Source organism: Lissotriton vulgaris, chromosome 9 (assembly GCF_964263255.1).
Source record: "Lissotriton vulgaris chromosome 9, aLisVul1.2, whole genome shotgun sequence".
NCBI classification, from domain to species: Eukaryota; Metazoa; Chordata; class Amphibia; order Caudata; family Salamandridae; genus Lissotriton; species Lissotriton vulgaris.
In genome coordinates, this window is record NC_141697.1 from 40,803,583 (window position 1) to 40,822,379 (window position 18,797).

The window sequence follows — 18,797 nt, forward strand, 5'->3', positions numbered from 1 at the left end:
TTTACAGCCGCTTCCTCTTGTCTGGTCAGATCACTATATGATCCACTTTTCCATCCTAATGCAATTAGAATCCGAGCATAGGCCCAATCCTACATCTAAAATTGGCAAAGACAAACGGCCATGGCATACATAATCTCACTTTGGACAGGTTCAAGGAAACCTTCCCATCTAATATCAAGCTGAATGATCAAGATCCTGCAGCCTTGCTATCCAGCTTCAATGCGGCATTAACAGGAACATTTGACATAGTGATTCCATTAAAAAGTGGACATCTTCCATATAGACGACTCACAACACCTTGGTATTCGGGTGAATTAAAAACCCTGAAATCAAAGTGTAAAGTACAGGAAAGAAGGTGGAGGAAAAACAAGTGATCTGAAGATAGGGAAACCTATAAGGCTTCCTTAGCCCATTATCACAAAGCAATAAAAACAGCTCGTTGTGCATATCTTCACTTACAAATCAAACAATCCAGGAACTCCACCAAGGCTTTGTTCGACATTGTTAAGGATTTCTCCTCCCCTCTAGCATGCAAACAAGCGCTACTTGAATCCCAATCATTATGTGATTCCATAGCTTTTTTTTCCACAATAAAATTGCCAAAATATCTGATAATTTCCCCACTAGTCACTCTAACTTTTCCTGTTTAAACCTGAACGGGGTAAACACCCCTATTTCTACCAAGGTTACTTTAAACCAGTTGAAGCCCAATTCCCTTGCAGAAATAGACAATCTATTGCTAACTGCAAAATCGGGCTCACCAAGGGACGTTTGTCCTCCGAGAGTAACGGCTCTCTTAGCTCCAATCTGTGCCCCCATCATCCAAAAGATTTTTAATTCCTCCATTTCTACAGGCCTTATTCAAACTGCCTGGAAGGAGGCCACTGTCCGCCCCATTCTGAAAAAAACACCAGCAGACCCTAATGAGTTGAACAACTACAGACCAATATCTCTGCTGCCTCTTTTAGGAAAATTATGGGAATCCTCAATTAACGGTAGAATTTGGGCAATTGTTAAGGAATTTGAAAAAGTGGGGTCTCCAACCTTCCACGTTTTACGGCAGCCATTTTGGAATGGGTCAGAAAATAGGTTTTTTCATCGTGGGCTTGGAAGAAAGGGTCTGAGTACCGCTTATGTAGGGAAATTAAACTAAATTAAATCAAATTAAATGAAATTAAATTAATCTCAGTAAGTTTATATATAAAAATACAAATACAATTGAAAAGGATTGTTGGAAAACGTAATTGTTACTTTAGAGGGTATACTCCATAGTAATTTTGGCAGCATTATTTGGTCTATATGCCATAAGAAGTAGTGACAAAAATGCTGTAGTAATACACAGTTCTCTATGCTTACAGTTTTTAGGTTTTAAAAAAAAAATAATCTCGAGAATCGTCCCCACAGTATATTCTCATTCAGTCCCATGCTGTCTGTGTGCAATTTGAACACCCCTCTTTGTTCTCTTTCTAGTAGTGACTGTTCAAGGTTATCACATTGTTTCATGTGTTCAAGGATTACCCATCGTAGGTCTTTCGGGGTATGTTGTTTTCATTAAAATGGGCGCCATCTTAGTGCTTGCTCTGTGGCATCTAATGTTGCTGCGATGTTCACAAATCCTGGTGCTGGCTTTTCTTGTCGTCATGCCCACATAATGTGATGTGATTGGACACTTTTATAGCGCACTACCACTCTGAAGCTCTAAAGTCCTCTGACACAGACCCTACAGGGAATGCAGATGAGGCCCTGCCATCATCAGATGATGCCACTGACCCCCCTGTCATAGAAGATGATGAGGATGAGGTTGAGGAAGAGTCTGATGGAGAAGTAGACAGCCAGGTACCGCTCAGGAGACTTAGCCAGGCTAACTTAAGCCACTTTGGGGCTGAGAATGGGACAGCCCCGTTCAGGCCTTCAAGTGGGTTGAATCAGAGGTATAGAAAGGTACGGTCTCTCTCAGGAGATTCTTATCACTCCAATGCTTCTAGGGGTTCTCAGAGGGGAATGACTTCTCCTCAGAGGAGAGAATACCAGCCTAGGATGAAGGAAGTCAATCTCAGAATTGTCAGAATTGAGAGAGAGCAACTTACCCTAGCCAAGGAAAAAACTTGCTTTTGAGAGAAAAAGGAAGTTAGGTTTGCTAGAGCCCACTGGTGGCAGCAATATCCCTAAGGATAAAGACAGGTCCTATGATCATAGAAACCTGAGTAAGACTGTGCCCCCATACATAATTGGAGATGACATCCACAAATGGATAACTGCTTTGGAGAGGGCCTGCAAAGTACAGCAGGTACCCCAAAGTCAGTGGGCAGCAATCTTGTGGCTCTCCTTTTCAGAAAAAGGTAGAGATAAGCTCCTCACAGTTAGTGATGAGGATGCTAACAACTACACTGTCCTGAAGAGTGCTCTGATTGATGGGGTTGGCTTAACCACTGAACGGTACAGGTTAATGTTCAGAGATACCCAGAAGACACAGAATCAGGACTGGACTGATTTTGTTGATTGTGCCACTACTGCTTTGGAGGGCTGGTTGTTGGGAAGTAAAGTGAAGGACTATACAGAATTGTATAATTTGATCATGAGAGAGCAAATCCTTAACAATTGTCAGAACCAGTTGTTGCATCAACACTTGATTGACTCAGATCTGACCTCTCCCCAAGAATTGGGAAAGAGGGCAGATAAGTGGGTCAGAACCAGGGTTAAGCAGAAAAAACAGGAACCAAGGTGGTGATCAGAAAAAGGCAGACCAGAAGTGTGGAGATCAGAAACAAAAAGACCACGGGCCCGATGTAGGTAGCCCTTTACCGATCGGAAAGTTCAGCTGGCAGTGGTAGTTCTCAACCCAAGGCTATAGTAGGGTTAACCCTGGGAACTGAGATGGATTCTGGCCTAGTCAGAATACCAACTCAGGCTGTTCTAGTCTGTAATGTGGACATGGCTATGTTTTCTACTGTAAGTCCCAGTACTCTGGGCAAGTACAGACAGACACCTATTATAAATAACAAAGTGGCTCAAGCATATAGGGACACATGTGCCAGTGTCACAATGGTGACACCTAACTTTGTGGACTCTGGTCAGATTGTACTGGGTGATAATTACCTGGTGACCAATGCTAGCAATGTCACCACTACACATAGTGTGGCAATTGTTAATTTCTCCTGGGGAGGGGTAACTGGCCTCAAAAGAGTTGTGGTAAGTGCAGATCTCCCCGTTGAATGTCTGTTGGGCAATGACCTTGAATCCTCACAATGGTCAGAAGTGGAGTATAGGACTCATGCTGAGATATTAGGTATATCATCACATGTCCTTGCTGTGACCAGGTCACAGGCCAAAAAGTGCCTCACTGAACAGGCCTTGGATCCTGAAAATATGGACAAGTGTCTCCCAAGAGAAAGAGCAGTGGGGTTAAGGCAGTGCCTCCCCCACTGCCTACAAGTGAAGATCAGCCTCAACAGGAAGCTGATTTTGAGACCTCTGAGGGAACTGTCCCAGAAGAGCTTGAACCTGACCAGATTGAGTTTCTTGGGACAGGGGGACCTTCAAGGGCAGACTTGAGGCAGGCACAGTTAGACTGTTCCTCTCTTTAACCCCTGAGACAGCAAGCTGCTTCTAAGGCTGCTGGGAATCCTACAGGTACCCACAAAGTGTACTGGGATGAAGGACTCCTTTATTCTGAGGCTAGAGACTCCTAACCTGGTGCTTCCAGGAGGTTGGTTATACCTCAGTCCTTTAGGATTTTCCGTCTTACCTTAGCCCGTGATATTCCTTTAGCAGGACACTTGGGCCAGAACAAGACTTGGGACAGGCTTGTCCCTCACTTTCACTGGCCCCATATGTCAGAAGATACTAAGGAGTTTTGTCGCTCCTGTGTTAGCTGCCACGCAAGTGGCAAAGCAGGTGGCACCACAAAGGCCCCCCTGATACCACTACCTGTGGTGGGGGTACCCTTTGAAAGAGTTGGGATAGACATTGTTGGACCAATGGATCCCCAAACAACATCTGGGCACAGATTTATACTAGTGGTAGTGGATCATGCCACCAGGTATCCAGAGGCTATTCCCCTAAGGACCACAACAGTTGTGGCAAGAGCCCTCCTGGGAGTATTCTCAAGAGTGGGCTGTCCAAAGGAGGTAGTATCCGAGAGAGGTGCAAACTTCATGTCAGGATATTTGACTGCAATGTGGAAAGAGTGTGGTGTAAATTATAAATTCACTACTCCCTACCATCCACAGTGTAATGGGCTTGTTGAAAGATTCAACAAGACCTTAAAGGGTATGATCAAGGGTTTACCTGAAAAGCTTAGGCGAAGATGGGACATCCTTCTACCCTGCCTTCTGTTTGCCTACAGAGAGGTCCCACAGAAGGGGGTTGGCTACAGCCCTTATGAACTTTTGTTTGGACATCCTGTAAGGGGACCCCTATGTCTAGTGAAGGAAGGGTGGGAGTTACCTCTCAAAAAGCCTAAACAAGACATAGTGGACTATGTACTTGGTCTCCGCTCCAGGATGGCTGAGTATATGAAGAAGGCTTCTAAAAACCTTGAGGCTAGCCAAGAACTCCAAAAAGCTTGGCATGACCAAAAGGCTGTGCTGACTGAGTACCAGCCAGGACAGAAGGTGTGGGTGTTGAAGCCAGTGGCCCCAGCAGCACTCCATGACAAATGGTCCTGACCCCACACCATTGTTGAGAAAAAGGGAGAGGTTACCTACTTGGTGGACCTAGGAACTCCCAGGAGCCCCCATATGGGGGTCCATGTCAATAGAGTTAAAGCATATGTTGACAGGGCAGACATGGGCTTGCTCATGGCTACAGATGAGGGGCAGGAGGAAGAGAGTGACCCTCTCCCAGACCTGTTATCTCAGAACCCTGATGATTTTTTAGTTGATGGTGTGGCCTTAGTTGGCAGCCTCACTGACCAGCAGCAACAGGACTGCAGACAAGTTCTACAGTCTTTTAGACATATGTTTTCACTAACACCTAGTCAGACTAACTGGTGCACCCATAAGGTGGACACTGGTGACAGTCTGCCTGTGGAGAATAATATCTACAGGCAACCTGACCATGTCAGGGACTGTATAAAGACTGAGGTGCAAAAGATGCTGGAACTGGGAGTAATTGAGCCACCAGAGAGCCCATGGGCCAGCCCAGTAGTCCTTGTACCAAAACCTCACACCCAAGATGGTAAGAGAGAGATGAGGTTCTGTGTGGACTACAGCGGTCTTAATGCTGTCACTAAGACAGATGCTCACCCAATTCCAAGAGCAGATGAGCTCATCGACAGATTGGCTTCTGCCAAGTTTTTGAGCACATTTTATTTGGCAGCTGGCTATTGGCAAATCAGGTTAGCTGAGGATGCCAAGGCCAAAACTGCTTTCTGAACCCCAGGAGGTCATTATCAATTTGTGGTAATGCCCTTTGGTTTGAAGAAGGCACCTGCCACTTTCCAAAGGTTGGTGAACCAAGTCCTCACTGGGTTGGATGACTTTTGTGCAGCTTATCTAGATAATATTGCTGTCTTCAGCTCCACCTGGGAGGATCACCTGATTCACCTGAAGAAGGTTTTGGAGGCCCTGCAGAAGGCAGGCCTAACTATCAAGGCAACAAACTGCCAGATAGGGCAGAGTAAGGTTGTGTACCTGGGCCACCTTGTAGGTGGGGGTCAGGTTCAACCACTGGAGAGTAAGATCCAGACCATAAAGGACTGGGCTCCTCCAACCACCCAGACACAGGTCAGAGCTATCTTGGGCCTGTCTGGGTACTACAGAAAGTTTGTTAAGAACTATGGGTCCATTGTGACACCACTTAATGACTTGACTTCCAAGAAGATGCTAAAGAAGGTTCAGTGGACAGTAAGCTGTCAAAAGGCATTTGATGACCTGAAGAAGGCCATGTGCTCTGCACCTATCTTAAAGAGTCCCTGACTAATCAAATAGTTTATTGTCCAAACAGATGCTTCTGAGTTGGGAGTGGGAGCTGTGCTTTCACAACTTAATGTAGATGGTCAAGACCAGACCATTGCTTTTATTAGCAGAAGGCTGACCCCCTAGAGAGAAACGTTGGTCAGCTATTGAGAGGGAGGCCTTTGCTGTGGTATGGGCGCTGAAGGAGTTGAGACCATACTTATTTGGCACTCACTTCAAGATTCAGACCGACCATAGGCCCCTCTTGTGGCTAAATCAGAGGAAGGGTGAAAACCCCAAACTGCACAGGTAGTCCATTGCCCTACAGGGGATGGACTTTACAGTGGAGCACAGACCAGGGACTGACCATGGCAATGCAGATGGTCTCTCCAGGTACTTCCACTTAGAACATGAAGACACAATTGGTCAAGGTTAGTCTAATGTCCCTGCGTTTGGGGGTGGGGGGTGTGTAGGAGAGTAGGGTATGCTTTCCTATGGTCACCCCACTTTTTGCTTCACTGGTTTTTGAATTAATGTGGCTGTGGGCCTGCTAATCAGACCCACAGCCCAGCTGCTGTCTCTCTAAATTCCCTACAATGTACTTTATGAGCCCCTGTACAGTTATGTTATAAAAAAGGTCTCTTCTATAGCGCACGGCTACTCCATGGAGTGTCCCGGCGCCAAGTACTTTAGGTACTCAGGGCATAGGTGCATCCAAGGCCTACCAGGGGCTGCAGCATGTATTATGCCACCCCTGGCTGGCCATTCACATTGACACAACTGGCTGATCACTCAGCTGGGGCAAGGTCGTGTAATCACCCCTTGCCTAGATATAGTATACCTATATCTAATCTTATATCTAGACACATATACACCTATAAGTCACTCCTATGGCAGGCCTTAACAATCCTGGAGGCAGAGTGCTTGGTTTTATGTGAGATGGTGCTCTAGCATGAGCTGAGCCTGTCTGCAGCTTTCGGAACCATGTCCTTATAGCTGTTCTAGGATATTGCCATACCATATACTCTTAAGTGCATTATGAACCTGATGGTTAAATGCTAACTCTGGTTTGGCTTTATCAAAACATGTCGAGTAAGGTGTCATACGATTTGGTATACTGCCCCCTCGCCAGTTCTGGTGACGGGGGTAGCATTCCACCCTTCTAGTGGGAGAAGACATGTTGTTCCTACTATTCCTGGTTAAAGTTAACCAGAGCCTCAGCATCACAAAATGGATGCTGCTGCCACAGACACAAGTCTGACCTCCTCTGCTGGGAGTCCTTCCAGTGAGGGAGGCTTGGACAATAGGTTTCCTGTCTTGGGAGGTGCTAGCACCACCTCTGACAGGCTTTTGTGTATTGGGGCAGGGAGGGCTGAAAGAAATGAGACACTGCCTGGGGCACACAAGGTGTCCCATGCATGGTCCAGTTCAAACCGGTGCTGGGGCACTCCAGCCCCAGCTCTGGCGCAAAACTGGACAAAGGGAAAGGGGCGTAACCATCCAATTCCCTGGTCCCACCCATAGGAGGGACCTAGCAGGTAATCCAGCCCCTAGATTTGGTATATAGGTAGGAGCTGAGTCCCAAGACTTTAGATTAATCCTGACTGAAACTCTGAAACAAAAGTCTGGACCTTCGACTATCTACTTTGCAAGAAGATGACTGAAGAATCTCCCTTGTGGTCAAGGAGTGACCACCCTGCACAAGCAGGCACCATCCAGCGATCAATGGCTTGCTTTGTCGACGCTCCCGCCAGAGCCCGAGCACAGAGCCTGACAAGAACTGGACTTCCAGACATCCAACAGCCCGATCCACAGTCCCAGCAGAGCTGAGACCCGTGGAGGCGACAAGAGACGTGGGACCGACCACCTTGAAAAGTCTGGGACTTGCTAATTGTGCAGCACCGAGGCACCCTCGTAGCTGTGCATTGGGGATTGAGAAGCCCCTGCCCCGAGCATCCTCTGCACTGAAGATTAGCCCTGCACACACCACGAGTTCTGCGTGGGACCCTTCTGCATTTTCCTGCTCGACGCGTCTGCCCGGTCACTTGCTTGCTGGCTAGTGGCCATCTTGGCGACGATCCTTTGAATTTACACCACTGGTCTGGTTGCTCCAGACTGGCCCTTGCTTCCCTCAATAAAAGCCCCTCAGACCTTGCTGGTCTGAGTAAGAAGCCAACTTTGTTTCCTGCGTGGGTTGCCTTTGCCAAGGCTTGTTGACTCCAATCCTGAAGCCGACACCGCCGACAGCGAGAGGCTTTGTGGCACAGTCCGTGCCTGACTCCTGGTCGTCGTCGACGCCTCCTGGTCCACGTGGCTGCAGACACAAGCTTCGCGACAGCACCTGATTGCTTCACGACATCACCTGGTTCCTTCCTGGTTCCTTCATCTTCGATCCACCCTTAGATCCACCCGTACACTTCTCTCCTGGTCGCCTGCAGCATCTTTCTTCCTGGCTCCATAGGATTAGACGATGAAACCCGACACACTTTGACAACTATGCCCCCGCTTCCTGTGGGTGAGGTAACACGAGTACTTCGGTGCTCCTGTGGGTATCAACTATCCAACTGTCTAGGTTTCAAGTAACTTTCACCGAGTCCAGTCAGAAGTGCCCTAAAAGAACTAGTTTGTAACTTGTACTTTCCCATTCCTTCTCTATGGTAACATGCGTGTATGCATAGACACTGCACACGCCTCCCGTGGGTCTCCTTCTTCCTAAATCTTGGTAGCTCAGCGTTTCCTAGGCCTATTCACTTTCCATGTGGTGGTCCTTATACCACTATTTTAGTATATGGTTTAGCGTGCCCCTAGGGCCCTACTGTATTTTGTGCAACTTAATGTATTTTAATTGAACATCTTGTATTGTGCTTGTGCCTGTGACCTCATAAAGAGTTCAGATGGTTTGTCTAGTAATAAATAACATATATATTTTATGTATATCCTGTGTGGTGTCCTTTCATTTGGTACTAAATGGGTTACATATGGTAAAACAGCTGGCTTCACATGCCCTCTTGAGTTTAGCCTAACACTGCTTTGTCCATGCTACCACTAGGATAGCTGGTCTATAAGGCTGACTTTACAACCATCACCATAAGGGTTGTTTGGACTGGTGCAAGGTGCTCACTAGAATAGTGAACATCATATACCAGGCCAACTTCTCACACCGTGTTGTTGTCTAAACAGGAGGTCTTCGAACTGGAAGAAATTTTCTGTGAGTGTCCACTTGCAACATTACAGTACTACATGTTGGGTGTGTGGTATTGCCAATTTGAACTGTACAGTGTTTCTTCCAGAATGTCCAGAGTTTTTTTATGGGGTAAGCTGGTATAAAGGCTTTCCACATCTAGCCCTATCAAGACATGTTTGTTCGGATCAAAGATGAGATCCTTGAGTAGGCATAGTACTGCCTTGGTGTCTTTGAGATAGGTGTTGGTCGATTGAATTAGTGGACGCAAGAAGGTATCTGCAAACTTGGAGAGTGGCTCCAAAATGGAACCAATACCCGAGACGACGGGTCTCCCAGATGGGTTCTGTAGTGATTTGTGTATCTTTGGGATCGTGTAGAAGTATGGTATTTTTGTTTTTTTGTGGCTTAGGAAGTCTCCTTTTTTTGTGATCCAGTCATGCGCAAGTGCCTGTTCTATCATGCTGCTGATCCCAATCCTGAGTCTTTCTGCTGGGTCTTCCTTAATCCGTATGTAGTTTCTTTTATCCTCAAGTAATCTGAGGCATTCATGTCGGTATGCTTCTGTGTCTTGTATGAAAATGCCCCCACCCTTTTCTGCTGGCTTAATGGTGATTGTTTTGTTGTTGGCTAGTGTCATCATCGCCTCTTGTTCTTCCCTCGAAGTATTGTGGAACACCTTCAGTGTTGTTGGATCAAGGACACCTACTTCCTTTAGCACTGCCTTTTCGAAGGCAAGTATCTCCACTGGGAGAGTTGTAGATGAGGGGTAAAAGTGGATTTTGGACGGAGTCCTGAGTCACCTTTATCCATTTCAATGTTTTGTTTGTTTTCAAAGAAAACTCGTAATTTTAATTTCCTGATAAATTCGTTGAGTTCGCAGCTCAATTGAAGTTTGTCCAAGACCGTTGTAGGCACAAAGTCAAGGCCTTTTTCAAGCATGGTAAGTTGTACCTTACTTAGGCTGGAGTTTGATAGGTTAACCAATAGATTCTGTGGCTGCTGGTGTTCGGTTGTTCCGGTGGGCCCATACTCCGGGTGTGACTCCTGGTAGTCTCCAATGGCTGTGCCCACTGCACTTGTTGTCCTCTTTTTGTTTTTCCTCTTTGCGGGCCTCAGCCCCTTTCTAAAAAAGGGGGTTGAGGGTAGTTGTTTTGTGGTTCCCAATAGGGGAATTGTTGTTGGGGGTGTGAGAAGTTGGCCTGATATATAATGTTCACTATTCTAGTGAGCACTTTGTATCAGTCCAAACAACCCTTATTGATGATTGGTTGTAAGTCAACCATAGACCAGCTATCCTAGTAACATGGACAAGAGCAGTCTTTAGGCTAGACTCTAGAGGGCGTGTTAAGCCAGCTGTTATACCATCACATATACCCCTTGAACACCAAGTGAAAGGACACCACACAAGTTGTTATGAAAATAAAAGGATATTTATTTAGAACACAACAACCCTGGACTCTTTATGAGGACAGGGTGCTAAGCACAATACAAAGCTCTTACGAAAATACTTTAAGTTGCACAATTTACACAAATGCCCGAGGGGCACGAAAAACCATATACTCTAAAAGTGGAATGCGAAATACTAGCAGGTAAGTAACTAGTCTCAAAGGCTTTGGGATCGCTAGGACTGTACTACTGAACCTTCAGATTACTAGCAGGAGGCCTAGGGGGCTCGGGTGCAGAGTGTGCACTCTCACGCGGGATGCGGGACAAAGTCTATGGATGCTAGATTTCGTAAAGTTAGTGTTATCGGACGAATCCGACTAGGTAGAGCTGAAACGAAAAAGGATCTGGACCTTTGGATAGTTAAGCTATGCTGGAGCACCGAAATGCTCAGGTTACCTAGCCCAGGGGCTGGGGCTGCATAGGTCTGAAAAGACGTTGGGAATCCTCGTTGCAGTCTATGGAGCCTGAAAGAAGAAGTTGCTGGCAGGCGACCAGTGATGAAGTTCGATGTGACCCAAGCCTGGATCAGTGAAGATGTATACCTGTTAGGAGAAGGGACCAAGTTCTGAATCACTAGCCAGTGATTAGATGGGCACCAGGATGGCACCGGATGGAGTCACCTCGACCAGGTGAGTGGGCGACGCTGGGCTCTGCAGTCTCTCGGACCAGGAAGCGTTGTCGGCGACCAGGATGGAGGTGCGAGCTGTCCCACGAAGGTATCTGCTGTCAACGTCCCGGGACCCAGGATTGGGGCAACAACTCTTGGCAAATGCAAGCCCATGCGGTGGTCTCAAAATGGCATCTGGAGTGGACCAGGAGGGTCCGGGGTGCTCCTCTGTTGGAGGGGAGCAAGGGCCAGTCTGGAGCAACCAGACCAGTGGTGTTGTCGTCGTGGTTCGTCGTCCAGAGGGCCACAAGCCAGCAGGCAAGTAGCCGGACAACGCGGTGAGCAGCAAAGAGCAGAAGGGCCCTACGCAGATCTCGTGGATGCTGGGGGGCTGGACTTCGGTGCTGGAGCTGCTCAGGGTTAGGGCTTCTCAAACCCCAAAGCACTCACTCAAGGATCCCTCGGCGGTCGTGCTGGATAAGCGTAGTGCAGTTCTGAAGATGGCCGGTCCCTCGAGGTCTCGTCACACCCATGGATCTCAGCTGGGCTTATGATGTAAGTAGAGGTCAGAGGTGCCAGGGAAGCCGGGTCTCGTCGTGCTGGTCGGTCTGGTTCCGGAGGAAGGACGTGCAGCAAACCGCAGTGTTCTTAGTTGGTGCCCGCAGATGCAGGGTGACTACTCCTTAGTCAAAAGGGAGAAATCTTAGGAAGAAGTCTTGAGTTCCTTTCGTAGAAAGTAGTTTCAGGATTCAAAGATGATCTAATTTGGAAGGGTCCCCGCTCCTACCTTTATTCTAAAGAAAAGGGGCTGGTACGCGACTAGGTCCTGCCCATGGGTGGGACAAGGAAGGGGGGTGGTTACACCCCTCTCCCATGCCGGACTTTCCCCAGCTCAGGGGCTGGTGTGCCCCTGGAACTGGTTCAAGCCGGCCTATGCATAGTGAGCACCGGGGTGCCACTTGCAGTCACCTTCCTCTAAAGCCCTGCCTACCCAGGATACACAAAACCCTGTCTGGGATGGTGCTAGCACCACCCCTGACAGGAAACCCTTTGTCCAAGCTCTCCTCGCTGGAAGGACTCCCAGCAGCAGGAGGTCAGACTTGTGTCTGTGGTGGCAGCATCCATTTTGTGATGCTGAGGCTTGAGTTAACTTTAACCGGGGTTCACAGTTACATACATGTCGTGTCCCTCTAGAAGGGTGGAATGCTAACCCCGTCGCCAGAATTGGCGAGGGGTTAGTATTCCAATTCGTATGACACCTTACTCGACATGTTTTGATAAAGCGATACCAGAGTTGGCATATAACCGCGAGGATTATAATGCACTTAAGAGTATATGGTACGCGTTATCATGGAACAGCTATTAGGACTTGGTTCCGCAAGCTGCAAACGGGCTCAGCTCATGCCAGAGCACCATCTCACATAATTCCAAGCACTCTGCTCTGGATTGTCAAGGCCTGCCATAGGAGTGACTGATAGGAATACATGTGTCCATTTTAGGGTTAGATATAGGTATACTATATCTACAGCAAAGGGTGATTACACCACCTTGCCCCATCTGTCGTGCAGCCAGTTGTGTCAGATTTAGATGGCCAGCCAGGGGTGGCATAATACATGCTGCAGCCCCTGGTAGGCCCTGGGTACACCTATGCCCTGAGTTACAGGGTCTGATAAGGTGGCCCAGTACCAATTGGTAAATGCACCTAAGGGACACGTGTCAATTTAGTGAGAGAACAGCTAGGCTGTGGGTCTGATTTGCAGGCCCACAGCCAGGGAAGTCATAAACCAGTGAAGCAAAAAGCAAAAATCTGGGGTGATCATAGGATTGCAGACCCTACTCTCCTACATGACTCCCCCCCAAACTTTGGGACAATAAACCAACCTTGACCAGGTGAGTCTTCTTGCTGTAAGTGGAAATACCTGGAGAGTCCATCTGCATGGCCATGATCAGTGCCAGGTCTATGCTCCACTGTAAAATCCATCCCCTGTAGGGAAATGGACCACCTAAGCAGTTTGGGGTTTTCACCCTTCATCTGATTTAGCCACAAGAGGGGCTTATGGTCGGTCTGAATCTTTAAATGAGTGCCAAACAAGTATGGCCTCAGTTTCTTCAGGGCCCAAACCACAGCAAATCTCAATACCTGACCAATTTTTCTCTCTTGGGGTCAGCCTTCTGCTTATAAAAGCAATGGGCTGGTCATGACCATCAAAATTCAGCTGAGATAGAACAGCTCCCACACCCAACTCAGAAGCATCTGTTTGGACAATGAATGGTTTGGAGTAGTCTGGACTCTTTAGGATAGGTGCTGTGCACATGGCCTGCTTTAGGTCATCGAATGCTTTTTGACAGCCTGCTGTCCACTGAACTTTCTTTGGCATCTTTTTACTTGTCAGTTCATTAAGTGGAGTCACAATTGATCCATAATTTCTGACAAATTTCCTGTAATAACCAGTCAGGCCCAAGAAAGCTCGAACCCGAGTCTGGGTGGTTGGAGGAGCCCAGTCCTTGATGGACTGTATCTTGCTCTCCAGTGGCTGAACCTGGCCTCCACCTACAAGGTGGCCCAGGTATACAACCTGTGTCTGCCCTATCTGGCACTTTGTGGCCTTGTTAGTGAGACCTGCTGCTTGCAGTGCCTCTAACACTTTCCTCAGGTGGACCAGGCGATCCTCCCAGGTGGAACTAAAGACAGCTATATCATCAAGATATGCTGCACAAAAGTCATCCAGCCCAGTGAGAACTTGATTCACCAGCCTTTGGAAGGTGGCAGGTGCATTTTTCAAACCAAAGGGCATTACCACAAATTGATAATGCCCACCAGGGGTAGAAAATGCTGTCTTGAGCTTGGCATCCTCAGCTAACCTGATTTGCCAATACCCAGCTGTCAGGCCAAATGTGCTTAAGTAGTTGGCAGAAGCCAATCTATCTATAAGTTCATCTGCCCTTGGTATTGGGTGGGCATCAGTCTTAGTGACTGCATTGAGGCCTCTGTAGTCTACGCAAAACCTCATCTCTTTCTTACCACCCTGGGTGTGAGGCTTTGGCACTAGAACTACTGGACTAGCCCAAGGGCTATCTGAGGGCTCAATGACTCCCAGCTCCAACATTTTCTGCACTTCAGTCTTGATGCAGTCTCTGACATGATCAGGCTGCCTGTAGATTTTACTCTTAACTGGCAGACTGTCACTAGTGTCAACCTCATGGGTACACCAATTGGTTTGACTGGGTGTCAGAGAGAACATATGTCTAAAGTATTGAAGAACTTGTTTGCAATCCTTTTGCTGATGCTCAGAGAGGCTGCCACAAAAGACAACACCATCTACTGACCCATCATCAGGGTTCTGAGTGAGCAGGTCTGGGAGAGGGTCACTCTCCTCCTCCTGTCCCTCATCTGTGGCCATGAGCAAGCTCATGTCCTTCCTGTCGACATATGCCTTGAGCATATTCACATGGAGCACCCTGAGGGGGCTCCTGGGAGTTCCAAGGTCCACCAGGTAGGTGACCACTACCTTTTGCTCAATGATTGTGTGGGGCCCAGACCATTTGTCTTTGAGTGCTGCTGGGGCCACTGGCTCCAACACCCACACCTTCTGTCAAAGGCTTGTACACAGTCAGGACAGCATTTTGGTCATGCCAAGCTTTTTGGAGTTCTTGGCTAGCCTCAAGGTTTTTAGAAGCCTTTTCCATATACTCAGCCATCCTGGAGCGGAGACCAAGTACATAGTCCACTATGTTGGTTGCAGGCTTTTGGAGAGGTTTCTCCCATCCTTCCTTCACCAAACACAGGGGTCCTCTTACAGGATGTCCATACAAAAGTTCAAAAGGGCTGTAGCCAACCCCCTTCTGTGGGACCTCTCTATAAGCAAACAAAAGGCAAGGTATCAGGACATCCCATCTATGCCTGAGCTTTTCAGGTAGTCCATGAATCATCCCTTTCAGGGTCCTGTTGAACCTTTCAACAAGCCCATTGCATTGTGGATGATAGGGTGTAGTGAACTTGTAGTTGACACCACATTCCTTCCACATAGCAGTCAGATATCCTGACATGAAGTTTGCACCTCTGTCAGAGACAACCTCCTTAGGGAAGCCCACTCTGGAGAACACTCCAACTAGGGCTCTTGCCACAACAGGTGCTGTAGTGGTCCTAAGGGGAATAGCTTCAGGATACCTGGTGGCATGGTCCACCACCACCAGTATAAACTTGTGCCCTGATGCTGTCTGGGGTTCCATTGGACCAACAATGTCAATCCCCACTCTTTCAAAGGGCACCCCCACCACAGGCATTGGTATAAGGGAGGCCTTTGTTGTGCCACCTGACTTACCACTGGCTTGGCAAGTGACACAGGAGCGACAAAACTCCTTGGTATCTTCATTCATGTGAGGCCAGTGAAAGTGTGAGACAAGTCTGTCCCAAGTCTAATTCTGGCCTAAGTGTCCTGGAAGGGGAATCTCATGGGCCAAGGTAAGAAGGAAACCTCTCTGAGACAAGGGGATAACCAGCCTCCTGGTTGCACCAGGCTTGGGGTCTCTTGCTTCAGAGTACAGGAGTCCATCATCCCAGTATACCCTGTGGGCACCTGTGGCGTTCCCTGCAGCCTCAGCAGCAGCCTGCAGTCTGAGGGTTTCAAGAGAAGGGCAGTCTAACTGTGCCTTCCCCAGGTCTTCTCTGGAGGGTCCCCCTGAACCCAGAAACTCAACCTGATCAGATTCAAGTTCTTTAGGCTCAGTTTCCCTCAGCTCTTTGAGGTCAGCCTCCTCTGAGACTTGATCCACAACCTGGGGCAAGGGGGAAGGCAATGCCTTAACCCTACTGTTCTTCTTCTTGGAAGGTGTCTGGTCCATTGTTCCAGGATCCAGCACCTGTTCAGTGGGGCATCTTCTGGCCTGTGACCTAGTCACATCAAGGACATGTGCTGGCACACCTAACATTTCCATGTGAGTCCTCTGCTCCACTTCTGACCATAGGGATGACTCCAAATCATTGCCCAACAAACATGCAACTGGGAGTTCTGAACTAACCACAACTTTCTTTTGGCCACTTACCCCTCCCCAGGAGAAATCAACAATTGCTATACTATGGTGGGTAGTGACATTGCTGGCATTGGTCACTAGGTACTCTGGTCCTAGCATGATCTGTCCAGGGTCCACAAAGTTAGGTGTCACCATTGTGACACTGGCACAAGTGTCCCTGTAGGCCTGAGCCATCTTTCCATTTATAAAAGGTGTCTGTCTGTATTTGCCCAAAGTATTGGGACTTGCATCAGGGGATATATCCACATCCCCTGTACAGACAAGGACAGCCTGAGTGAGTGTGCCAACTAAGTTGTCATACCCCTCAGATCCCAAGGTTAACCCAACTAATCCCTTGGGAGGTACACTACCACTACTGACTGTACTAGGGGGTGCAGGTGCCTTAGGGGCTGTAGTGGTAGGAGTTTGCCCTCCTTTCTTGGTGCACTCACTAAACCAGTGAGTTTTACTTTTACAGTATTGGCACCACCTTTTAGACTGGCCTTCTTGAGTCTTCTTTTTCTGCTGTGAAGCCTGAACCCCGCCCTCTTTGGTTTGTTGGGGGCCTGTTGAAGACTTCTGGTCATTTTGCTCATTCTTATTGTTACCCTTTTGGTCTGCTTTCTTCTGACCACCCTGGTTCTGGCCCTGGTTCTGCTTAACCCTTGTTCTGACCTATCTGTCTGCCTTCTTTCCCAATTCTTGAGGAGAGGTCAGATCCGAGTCAACAAGGTGCTCATGCAACAACTGGTTCTGACAATTGTTTAAAATCTGTTCCCTCATGATCAGATTGTACAATCCTGTGTAATCAGTAACCTTACTGCCCAGCAACCAGCCCTCCAAAGCCTTAGTGGCACAATCCACAAAATCAGACCAATCCTGAGACTGAGTTTTCTGGGTATCCCTGAACAGCAACCTGTACTGCTCAGTGGTTAGGCCAAACCCATCTATCTGTGTATTTTTCAGGACTTGGTAATTGTTAGCATCCTCAGCTCTAGTAGTGAGGAGCTTATCTTTACCTTTGCCTTCAAAGGAGAGCCACAAGACAGCTGCCCACTGACTCTAGGGGACGCACTGGACAGTGCAGGCCCTCTCCAAAGCAGTTATCCATTTGTGGATATCATCCCCTTGTTTAAAGGGGGGCACTATCTTACTCAGGTGTCTAGTGTCTAAACTCCTGTCCTTTTCTCTAGGTAAAATGCTACCACCAGTGGGATCTACCCCACTCAATTTCTGCTCTCTAGCAAAGGCAAGTCTCTCTTTGGCCAGGGCAAGTTCTTCCCTTTCAATCCTCATATTGACTTCCCTCATCTTGGCCTCATGCTCTCTCCTCTGAGGGGATGTCATCCCTCTGTGAGAAGAGGTCTGAGAGCCATTGGTTCTAATGGATCTGTTAGAGCCTCTGGATAGAGACCTAACTCGTCCATTACCAATGTTAAGCCTGCCTGAGAGTGGGCCTGGGGCTCCCCCAAGTCCATTCTCATGCCTACTTAAGTTGGTCCTGGTGAGTCTACTGACTTCTACCTGACCTTTGTCTGCCTCATCCCCTGACAACTCCTGATCCTCCTCCTCTCCTTCACTAACTGTTCCATTGAGTAGGAGGTCAGGGTCACCAGTGGTTCCCTCTAAGGGAGGCATGTTCCCATCTGGATTAGAAGGGTCTGTGTTAACAGTCCTTCTGGCATCATAAGTCTCTAAGAGACCTATCAGAAAGGGAATGGTCGGGTTAGAACCCTGTTTTAGCTTCCTGGAGGTACACACTTGTCTCATCTCCTGGAAGCTAAGAGCAGCATATCTGGAAGTGACCTGTGGAGGGTCAACTGACACAAGGGGGGCCTCTGAGTTCCCTCCTTTGTCTGACATGCTTCTAGTGTGGTGTAAGTGATGCACCTACCTACACTATTTGTTTGCCTACTGATCCCTTGCTAAGAGTTGTAGTCAGGGTGTGCTAGGCCCTGTTGAACTACAACAGCTGGTTCAGTAGAACTCAGAGTATTCTAAGCTAAGTTATATGTACCTGGGTACTTATGTGATCTTTCAAATGATATTCTTAGGATACGTGTGGTAAAACAACAGCAAGCTCAAATCCCAACCGCTGCTCACCAATGTGAGAAGTTGGCCTGATATATAAAGTTCACTATTCTAGTGAGCACTTTGTATCAGTCCAAACAACCCTTATTGATGATTGGTTGTAAGTCAACCGTAGACCAGCTATCCTAGTAGCATGGACAAGAGCAGTCTTTAGGCTAGACTCTAGAGGGCGTGTTAAGCCAGCTGTTATACCATCACATATACCCCTTGAACACCAAGTGAAAGGACACCACACAAGTTGTTATGAAAATAAAAGGATATTTATTTAGAACACAACAACCCTGGACTCTTTATGAGGACAGGGTGCTAAGCACAATACAAAGCTCTTACGAATATACTTAGTTGCACAATTTACACAAATGCCCGAGGGGCACGAAAAACCATATACTCTAAAAGTGGAATGCGAAATACTAGCAGGTAAGTAACTAGTCTCAAAGGCTTTGGGATCGCTAGGACTGTACTACTGAACCTTCAGATTACTAGCAGGAGGCCTATGGGGATCGGGTGCAGAGTGTGCACTCTCACGCGGGATGCGGGACAAAGTCTATGGATGCTAGATTTC